The 9,811-nt window shown below is 39.5% G+C and overlaps 1 long non-coding RNA gene across 1 annotated transcript in view; it reads right to left on the reverse strand.

The window, feature by feature from the left end:
• Positions 1-7,021, reverse strand: part of LOC147916421 (uncharacterized) — an 87,141-nt gene extending 80,120 nt beyond the window's left edge. Inside the window, exon 1 of the long non-coding RNA XR_015552902.1 lies at positions 6,704-7,021. This is a non-coding gene — a long non-coding RNA (uncharacterized LOC147916421). The remainder of the gene's footprint in view (positions 1-6,703) is intronic.
• Between the last annotated feature and the right edge of the window lie 2,790 nt (positions 7,022-9,811).

A 9,811-nucleotide genomic window follows, 5' to 3' on the forward strand; every position in this document is an offset into this window, starting at 1 on the left:
TACAGGGAGAGCAAACAGGCCACAACAGAAAGACACATGTAGCCCACATAGGGGTCATCCCTGGAAATTTGAGAACTGAGGGAAGCACACTGTAGGCCTCCTAAGGCATCACTTATATAAGGTCACCTATCCAAGAGCAGGAGACGTAGCTGACCTACCTAATACGTAGACACAAGCACAGGGAAAGAGGCAAAATGAGGAGGCAAAAGAATACATTCCAAGTAAGAGAACAGGACAAAACCCCAGAAAAGGAACTAAGTGAAACAGAAATGAGCAACCTACATGACAGAGAGTTCAAACTAAGAGTGTTAAGGATGCTCACTGATCTGGGCAGAAGAATAGATGAACTCAGTGAGAATGTCAACAAAGAAATGGAAGACATAAAAAAGAACCAATCAGAAATGAAGAATACAATACTGGAAATGAAAAACTCACTAGAGGGACTCAAAAGCAGAGTAGATGATACAGAAGAACAGATCTGTGAGCTGGATGAAAGACTAGAAGAAATTAACCAAGCTGAACAGGTAAAAGAGAAAAGAATTAAAAGAAGTGAGTACAGTCTAAGGTACTTCTGGGGCAACATCAAGCACAGTAACATCTGTGTTATAGGTGTCCCAGAAGGAAAAGAGTGAAACAAAGGGGCAGAGAATCTATTTCAAGAAATAATAGACGAAAACTTCCCTAACCTAAGGAAGGAAACAGACATCCAGATACAGGAAGCACAGAGAGCTTCAAACAAGATAAACCCAAAGAGGCCCTCACCAAGACACATCATAATCAAAATGTCCAGAATTAGACATAAAGAGAGAATCCTAAAAGCTGCAAGAGAAAGTCAAGTTACATACAAAGGAAACCCCATAAGGCTATCAGCTGACTTCTCAGCAGAAACCTTACAGGTTAGAAGAGAATGGCACGATATATTTAAAGTGCTAAAAGGAAAAAACTTACAGCCAAGAATACTCTACCCAGCAAGGTTATCATTCAAAATGGAAGGAGAGATCAAAACTTTCCCAGACAAGCAAAAATTAAAGGGGTTTGTCACCAAGAAACCAGAGCTACAAGAAATGTTAAAGGGACTGATTTAAGGGGAAAAAAGAAGACCACAAATAGGAAAAATTATCTATTTCCATGATAAGAGGGTAATGTATACAAATGCTCAAAAAAGAGGTTAGATATGATATGAAAAACATAAAATGAGGGAGGAGGGGAGTTAAAGAGTACAGCTTTCAGACAGAGGTCAAACTGAAGAGACCATCAATTCTGTATACAAGGAGAAAGAAACAGCGAAGGACTACTAAAACACCAAGAAAAAAAAAAGGTAAAAAATAGCAGTAAGTACATACTTATCAATAGCTACTTTAAACGTCAATGGAATAAATGCTCCAATTAAAAGGCATAGGGTGGCTGATTGGATAAAACAACCAGACCCATATATATGCTGTATGCAAGAAACACACTTCAGACCTAAAGACACTCACAAACTGAAAGTGAAGGGATGGAAAAGATACTCCACGCAAATGGCAATGAAAAGAAAGCTGGGGTAGCAGTACTCATATCAGACAAAATAGACTTTAAAACAAAAACTGTAAAAAGAGACAAAGAAGGGCATTACATAATGATCAAGGGAACAATCCAACAAGAGGATATAACACTTGTAAATATCTATGCACCCAATGTAGGTGCACCTAAATATATAAAGCAATTATTAACAGACATAAAAATAGAAATAGACAGTAACACAATAATAGTAGGGGACTTTAACACTCCACTTATACCAACGGATAGATCATCCAAACAGAAGATCAATAAGGAAACATTGGCCTTAAACGACACACTAGAACAGATGGACCTAGTAGATATATACAAAGCATTCCATCCAAAAACCAAAGAATACACGTTCTTTTCAAATGCACATGGAACACTCACCAGGATTTATCACATGTTAGGTCACAAAACAAGTCTCCATCCATTTAAGAAGATTGAAATAATACCAACCATCTTTTCTGACCACAACAGTATGAAACTAGAAATCAACTATAGGAAGAAAATCAGAAAAGCCACAAATACGTGGAGATTAAACAAAAGGCTACTGAACAACAACTGGGTTAACGAAGAAATCAAAGAAGAAATCAAAAAATACCTGGAGACAAATGAAAATGAAAATACGACATGCCAGAATTTATGGGATACAGCAAAAGCGGTTCTAAGAGGGAAGTTTATAGCGATACAGGCCTATCTCAACAAACAAGAAAAATCTCAAATAAACAATCTAACAATGCACCTAAAGGAACTGGAAAAAGAAGAACAAGCAAAGCCCAAAATCAGTAGAAGAAGGGAAATAATAAAAATCAGAGCAGAAATAAATGAAATAGAGACCAAAAAAAAATAGAAAAAATTAATAAAACCAAGAGCTGGTTCTTTGAAAAGATCAACAAAATTGACAAACCTTTAGCTAGACTCACCAAGAAAGAAAGAGAGAAGGCACAAATAAGTAAAATCAGAAATGAAAAAGGAGAGGTTATAACAGACACCTCAGAAATACAAAAGATTATAAGAGAATACTATGAAAAGCTATATGCCAATCAATTCAACAATCTGGAAGAAATGGATAAATTCTTAGAATCATACAACCTTCCAAAACTGGAACAAGAAGAAGTAGAGAATTTGAATAGACCAATCACCAGTAAGGAAATCGAAACAGTAATCAAAAACCTCCCCAAAAATAAAAGTCCAGGACCAGACGGGCTTCCCTGATGAATTCTACCAAACATTCAAAGAAGACTTAATACCTATCCTTCTCAAACTCTTCCAAAAGATTGAGGAGGGGGGGAAGCTCCCTAACTCATTCTACGATGCTGATATTACCCTGATACCAAAACCAGACAAGGACAACACAAAAAAAGAAAATTACAGGCCAATATCACTGGTGAACGTTGATGCAAATACTCAACAAAATACTAGCAAATCACATACAACAATACATTAAAAAGATTATACACTATGATCAAGTGGGATTTATTCCAGGTATGCAGGGATGGTTTAACATTCGCAAATCAATCAACGTAATACACCACATTAATAAAATGAAGAATAAAAATCACATGATCATCTCAATAGATGCAGAGAAAGCATTTGACAAGATCCAGCATCCATTTATGATAAAAACTCTGAATAAAATGGGTATAGAAGGAAAGTACCTCAACATAATAAAGGTCATGTATGACAAAGCCACAGCTAATATCATTCTCAATGGTGAAAAACTGAAAGCTATCCCTCTAAGAACAGGAACCAGACAAGGCTGCCCACTCTCACCACTCCTATTTAACATAGTACTGGAAGTCCTAGCCTGAGCACTCAGGTAAGAAAAAGAAATAAAAGGGATCCCAATTGGAAAGGAAGAAGTGAAACTCTCACTATTTGCAGATGACATGATTTTATATATAGAAAACCCTAAAGAATCCACCAAAATCTTTTAGAAGTAACAAACGAATATGGTAAAGTTGCAGGATAAAAAATCAACATACAATACAACAATCAGTTGCATTTCTATACACTAACAACGAAGTAGCAGAAAGAGAAATTAAGAATACAATCCCATTTACAATTGCAACAAAAGGAATAAAATACCTAGGAATAAACTTCACCAAAGAGGTGAAAGATCTGTACACTGAAAATTATAAAACATTTCTGAAAGAAATGGAAGAAGACACAAACAAACGGAAAGATATTCCATGCTCTTGGATTGGAAGAATTGACATAGTTAAGATGTCCATACTTCCTAAAGCCATCTATAGATTCAATGCAATCCCTATCAAAGTTCCAACAACATTTTTCACAGAAATAGAACAAAGAATCCTAAAATTTATATGGAACAACAAAAGACCCTGAATAGCTAAAGGAATCCTGAGGAGGAGGAACAAAGCTGGAGGTATCACACTCCCTGATTTCAAAATATACTACAAAGCTATAGTAACCAAAACAGCATGGTACTGGCACAAAAACAGACACACAGATCAATGGAATAGAATCGAAAGCCCAGAAATAAACCCACACATCTATGGACAGCTAATCTTTGACAAAGGAGCCAAGAACATACAATGGGGAAAAGAAAGTCTCTTCAACAAATGGTGTTGGGAAAACTGGACAGCCACATGCAAAAAAATGAAAGTAGACCCTCACTTTACACCATACACAAAAATGAACTCAAAATGCATTAACGACTTGAATGTAAGACCTGAAACTATGAAACTACTAGAAGAAAACATAGGCAGTATGCTCTTCGACATCGGTCTTAGCAACATATTTTCAAGCACCATGTCCAACGGGGCAAGAGAAACAATAGAAAAAATAAACAAATGGGACTACATCAAACTAAAAATCTTCTGCACAGCAAAGGAAACATCAACAAAACGAAAAGACAATTGGGAGAAGACATTTGCAAACCATACATCTGATAAGAGGTTAATCTCCAAAATATATAAAGAACTCATGCATCTCAGCAACAAAAAAACTACCAACCCAATTAAAAAATGGGCAAAAGACCTGAACAGACATTTCTCCAAAGAAGATATACAGATGGCCAACAGGCACGTGAAAAGATGTTCAAAATCATTAACTATCAGGGAAATGCAAATCAAAACTACAATGAGATATCACCTCACGCCCATCAGAATGGCTGTAATTAACGAGACAGGAGTCAACCTGTGTTGGAGAGGTTGTGGAGAGAAGGGAACTGTCATACACTGCTGGTGGGAGTGCAAACTGGTGCAGCCAGTATGGAAAACAGTATGGAGGTTCCTCAACAAATCAAGGATAGAACTACCATATGATCCAGCTAATCCACTGCTGGGTATTTATCCAAAGAACTTGAAAACACCAGTGCGTAAAGATACACGCACCCCTGTGTTCATTGCAGCATTATTCACAATAGCCAAGACTTGGAAGCAACCTAAGTGTCCATCAAGGAACGAATGGATAAAGAAGATGTGGCATATATACACAATGGAATACTACTCAGCCATAAGAAACGATGAAATCCAGCCATTTGTGACAACATGGATGGACATTGAGGGTATTATGCAAAGTGAAATAAGTCTGAGGGAGAAGGTCAAATACCATATGATTTCCTTCATTAAGTAGTAGATAATAACAACAAACAAACGCATAGAGACAGAGATTGGATTGGTGGTTAGGAGAGGGGAAGGGCGGAGGGAGGAGGGTGAAAGGGATAATTCGGCACATGTGTGTGGTGATGGCCTGTAATTAGTATTTGGGTGGTGAACATGATGTAATCTATGCAGAAATAGAAGTATAATGATGTACACCTGAAATTTATACAATGTTATAAACCAATGTTACTGCAATAAACAAAAAATTAAAAAAAAAAAAGAATTCATTTAATATAATGCCAAGCTTTCTGCATGCTTTCAACAAATGTGAAAGGAATGCATTGTTTTAATTAACTCACAACTAATCCTCTTGCATTACATAACAAATACTTGCCATATCTATACATTTCTAAGATCTGGACTTTAGTGCCATTATTTTCCCCCCAAAATATAATCCAATCAATGATCTGATTTCTTCCTGCCTACACTTGTATTTGTGTCACATCCTACAGCTGCTGAATCTCATTTACTTACGTAAAGTATTTCTAGCGAACTTTGGAGTCATTAAAATGATTAAATTATGTTTGATTTAATTTAGTGTTAAGTATATTCTATTGTTTTCTAATTCTTTGGAAAATTGGTAATCCCCCTGTATCATGTATGTGATAATTCCTTATTAATTAAAAAATCTGTTTAACAAGGACAGCAAATTCCCCCTCTGCGACAGATACCACAGTTTATTCTATAATTAACTCCCTGTCAGAGTGCTTAATTTTCTTAGATTCTTTTCCAAGATATTTTGATTCTACCTACATTTCTAGAAACCATCTCATACAAATCTCCTTTGATTTCTATATTTCTGATGTCATTTTCCTAAACAAATCTATACTTAACTATATTTTCCTTTACTGTAAATGTATTTTATTATATTTTTCAACTTACCTCTTGCTGTTGGTTTGAAACCTTGGGAGCTTCCTCGGTGATATCTGAAACTGGCCCCTATACACGGAGGGCCAGGGGAGACCAAAGAGAGAGGCAGACCACTCCAGATGGATAGGTGGCACTTTTAATAAGCAAGGGAGAGGCGGAGTCAAGATGGCGGCGTAGGCAGACTCTGAACTCACCTCCTCCCATGGACACAGCCAATTTACAACTACTCGTGGAAAAATTACCCCTGAGACAGAACTGAAAACTGGATGAGAGGAACTCCTGCAACAACGGACAATCCTAACTGGGGTGGAAGAGGCAGAGACTCCCTTCCGGAGAGGAAAAACGCCGCCTTCACAAGCCGCCAGCGTCACGGCCGGCCGCCGGGAGCAGCTCACAGGTATACAGCCTCCCTGGAGGCGCGGGGCCCTGAGCCGGGGAGCGCCCCCGCTGTGGGCATTTTGTGGACCCAGCACAATCGACACCAGTGGCATAATATCTGACCTTGCCTGCTACTAAAGCATTGGGGAGCACCCCCAGAAAACCCGGTTCACAAAGAAACTAAAACTGGCTCTTAAAGGGCCTGCGCACAAACTCACCCGTTCCAGAAAGCATCCTAAAATCACCAGAAAGAAAGGTGCACACTGCTTTGGTGACAAGAGACTCACCTAATAGGCCCTGAGTGCATCTCGGTGAGGGGTGAGACCTCTCCAGGGACTGGGACATTGGCGGCGGCCATTGTTGTGGCCTGGTGTGAGCGTGCTGACACAGACGCCATTGGAGTTTTCCCTGAGACCTGCTAGCCCAGGGTCTGCTCCACCCGCTAGAGCACCGATTTAATCCAGCTCAGCCATGGCAGGCAGCCCACCCTAGAGACTGGCCCCACCTAACAACAAGCCCTCAGGCAACGTGTGGGCCTGCATAGATTGGTGACTGGATTTTCTGCAGCCTGGCAACTGAGCTGACTTGAGCCGGGCAGGGTGTGCACAAGGAGCAGGTGGAGAGTGTGGGGTGGTGGCGGAGTGTGTGGGGCTCCCGCCGTGGAGAGACTGGGTCCGCTTGGGGAGGTCGGGGCTCTCACACGGGGCAGGACTGTGTTGACTGTGTGTGTGGACCTCTGGGCGGCAGGGCTTGTCAGCTGCAGAAGACTTGTGCTTCTCAAAGACCCACATAGGAGGTTTGCCCCACCTTCCAAAGCCTGAAACAATTGGGTGCTCCTGTGCCTGAGGCCAGCCCCACCCAGCTGCAATCCTCAGAGAGCTAACAAGAGACCTAATAGGCTAGAGGTTTACAGCAATTCTAAGGCCCTGAGCCTAACAACCTGCCACACTGGGGGCCTACTCACTTAAAAGAAATACTGCAACACAAATGTGGTATTAGAACTTACAGCCAACTGTGCTGGGGCTCCCCACACCAGATAAAGAGACTGAAGGGCCCACAACAACTACAAGCAGCTGAGCATTACAACAGCTGGCCAGGAGCATAACTCAGCCTCCCTGGGCGCCTATAGGGAGAGCTAACAGGCCACAATAGAAGGACACACGTAGCCCACATAGGGGCCACCCCTGGAACATTGAGAACTGAGGGAAGCACACTGGAAGCCTCCTAAGCCATCACTTACATAAGGTCACCTATCCAAGAGCAGGAGACGTAGCTGACCTACCTAATACGTAGACACAAGCACAGGGAAAGAGGCAAAATGAGGAGGCAAAAGAATACATTCCAAGTAAGGGAACAGGACAAAACCCCAGAAAAGGAACTAAGTGAAACAGAAATGAGCAACCTACCTGACAGAGAGTTCAAACTAAGAGTGTTAAGGATGCTCACTGATCTGGGGAGAAGAATAGATGAACTCAGTGGGAATGTCAACAAAGAAATGGAAGATATAAAAAGAACCAATCAGAAATGAAGAATACAATACTGGAAATGAAAAACTCATTAGAGGGACTCAAAAGCAGAGTAGAGGATACAGAAGAACGGATCAGTGAGCTGGAAGAAAGACTAGAAGAAATTACCCAAGGTGAACAGGTAAAAGAGAAAAGAATTAAAAAGAGTGAGGACAGTCTAAGGGACCTCTGGGACAACATCAAGCGCACTAACATCCGTGTTATAGGTGTCCCGGAAGGAGAAGAGCGAGACAAGGGGGCAGAGAATCTATTTCAAGAAATAATAGATGAAAACTTCCCTAACCTAAGGAAGGAAACAGACATCCAGGTACAGGAGGCACAGAGAGCCCCAAACAAGATAAACCCAAAGAGGCCCACACCAAGACACATCATAATCAAAATGTCCAGAATTAAAGATAAAGAGAGAATCCTAAAAGCCGCAAGAGAATGTCAAGTTACATACAAAGGAAACCCCATAAGGCTATCAGCTGACTTCTCAGCAGAAACCTTACAGGCTAGAAGAGAATGGCACAATATATTTAAAGTGCTAAAAGGAAAAACTTACAGCCAAGAATACTCTACCCAGCAAGGTTATCGTTCAAAATGGAAGGAGAGATCAAAATTTTCCCAGATAAGCAAAAATTAAAGGAGTTTGTCACCAAGAAACCAGTGTTACAAGAAATGTTAAAGGGACTGATTTAAGGGGAAAAGAGAAGACCACAAATAGGAAAAATTATCTATTTCCACGATTAGAACGTAATGGATACAAATGCACAAAAAGAGAATAGATATGATAACAAAAACATAAAAAGAGGGAGGAGGGTAGTTAAAGAGTACAGCTTTCAGACAGAGGTCAAACTAAAGTGACCATCAATTCTGTATAGAAGAAGTAAGGAACAGAGAAGGACTACTTAAACACTGAGGAAAAAAAAATAAAAAAGTTAAAAATGGCAGTAAGTACATACTTATCAATAGCTACTTTAAACGTCAATGGACTAAATGCCCCAATTAAAAGGCATAGGGTGGCTGACTGGATAAAAACAAGACCCATATATATGCTGCATACAAGAGACACACTTCAGACCTAAAGACACTCATAAACTGAAAGTGAAGGGATGGAAAAAGATACTCCACGCAAATGGCAATGAAAAGAAAGCTGGGGTAGCAGTACTCATATCAGACAAAATAGACTTTAAAACAAAAACTGTAAAAAGAGACAAAGAAGGGCATTACATAATGATCAAGGGAACAATCCAACAAGAGGATATAACACTTGTAAATATCTACGCACTCCAATGTAGGTGCACCTAAATATATAAAGCAATTATTAACAGACATAAAAACAGAAATAGACAGTAACACAATAATAGTAGGGGACTTTAACACTCCACTTACACCAACGGATAGATCATCCAAACAGAAGATCAATAAGGAAACATTGGCCTTAAACGACACCTTAGAACAGATGGACCTAGTAGATATATACAGAGCATTCCATCCAAAAACCGAAGAATACACGTTCTTTTCAAATGCACATGGAACATTCTCCAAGATTGATCACATATTAGGCCACAAAACAAGTCTCCATAAATTTAAGAAGATTGAAATAATACCAAGCATCTTTTCTGACCACAACGGTTTGAAACTAGAAATCAACTATAGGAAGAAAATCAGAAAAGCCACAAATACATGGAGATTAAACAAAATGCTACTGAACAACGACTGGGTTAACGAAGAAATCAAAGAAGAAATCAAAAATACCTGGAGACAAATGAAAATGAAAATACGACATGCCAGAATTTATGGGATACAGCAAAAGCGGTTCTAAGAGGGAAGTTTATAGCGATACAGGCCTATCTCAACAAACAAGAAAAATCTCAAATAAACAAT

The sequence above is a fragment of the Ceratotherium simum genome, chromosome 8, assembly GCF_057802395.1.
Source record: "Ceratotherium simum simum isolate JZ-2026a chromosome 8, ASM5780239v1, whole genome shotgun sequence".
Classification (NCBI taxonomy): Eukaryota; Metazoa; Chordata; class Mammalia; order Perissodactyla; family Rhinocerotidae; genus Ceratotherium; species Ceratotherium simum.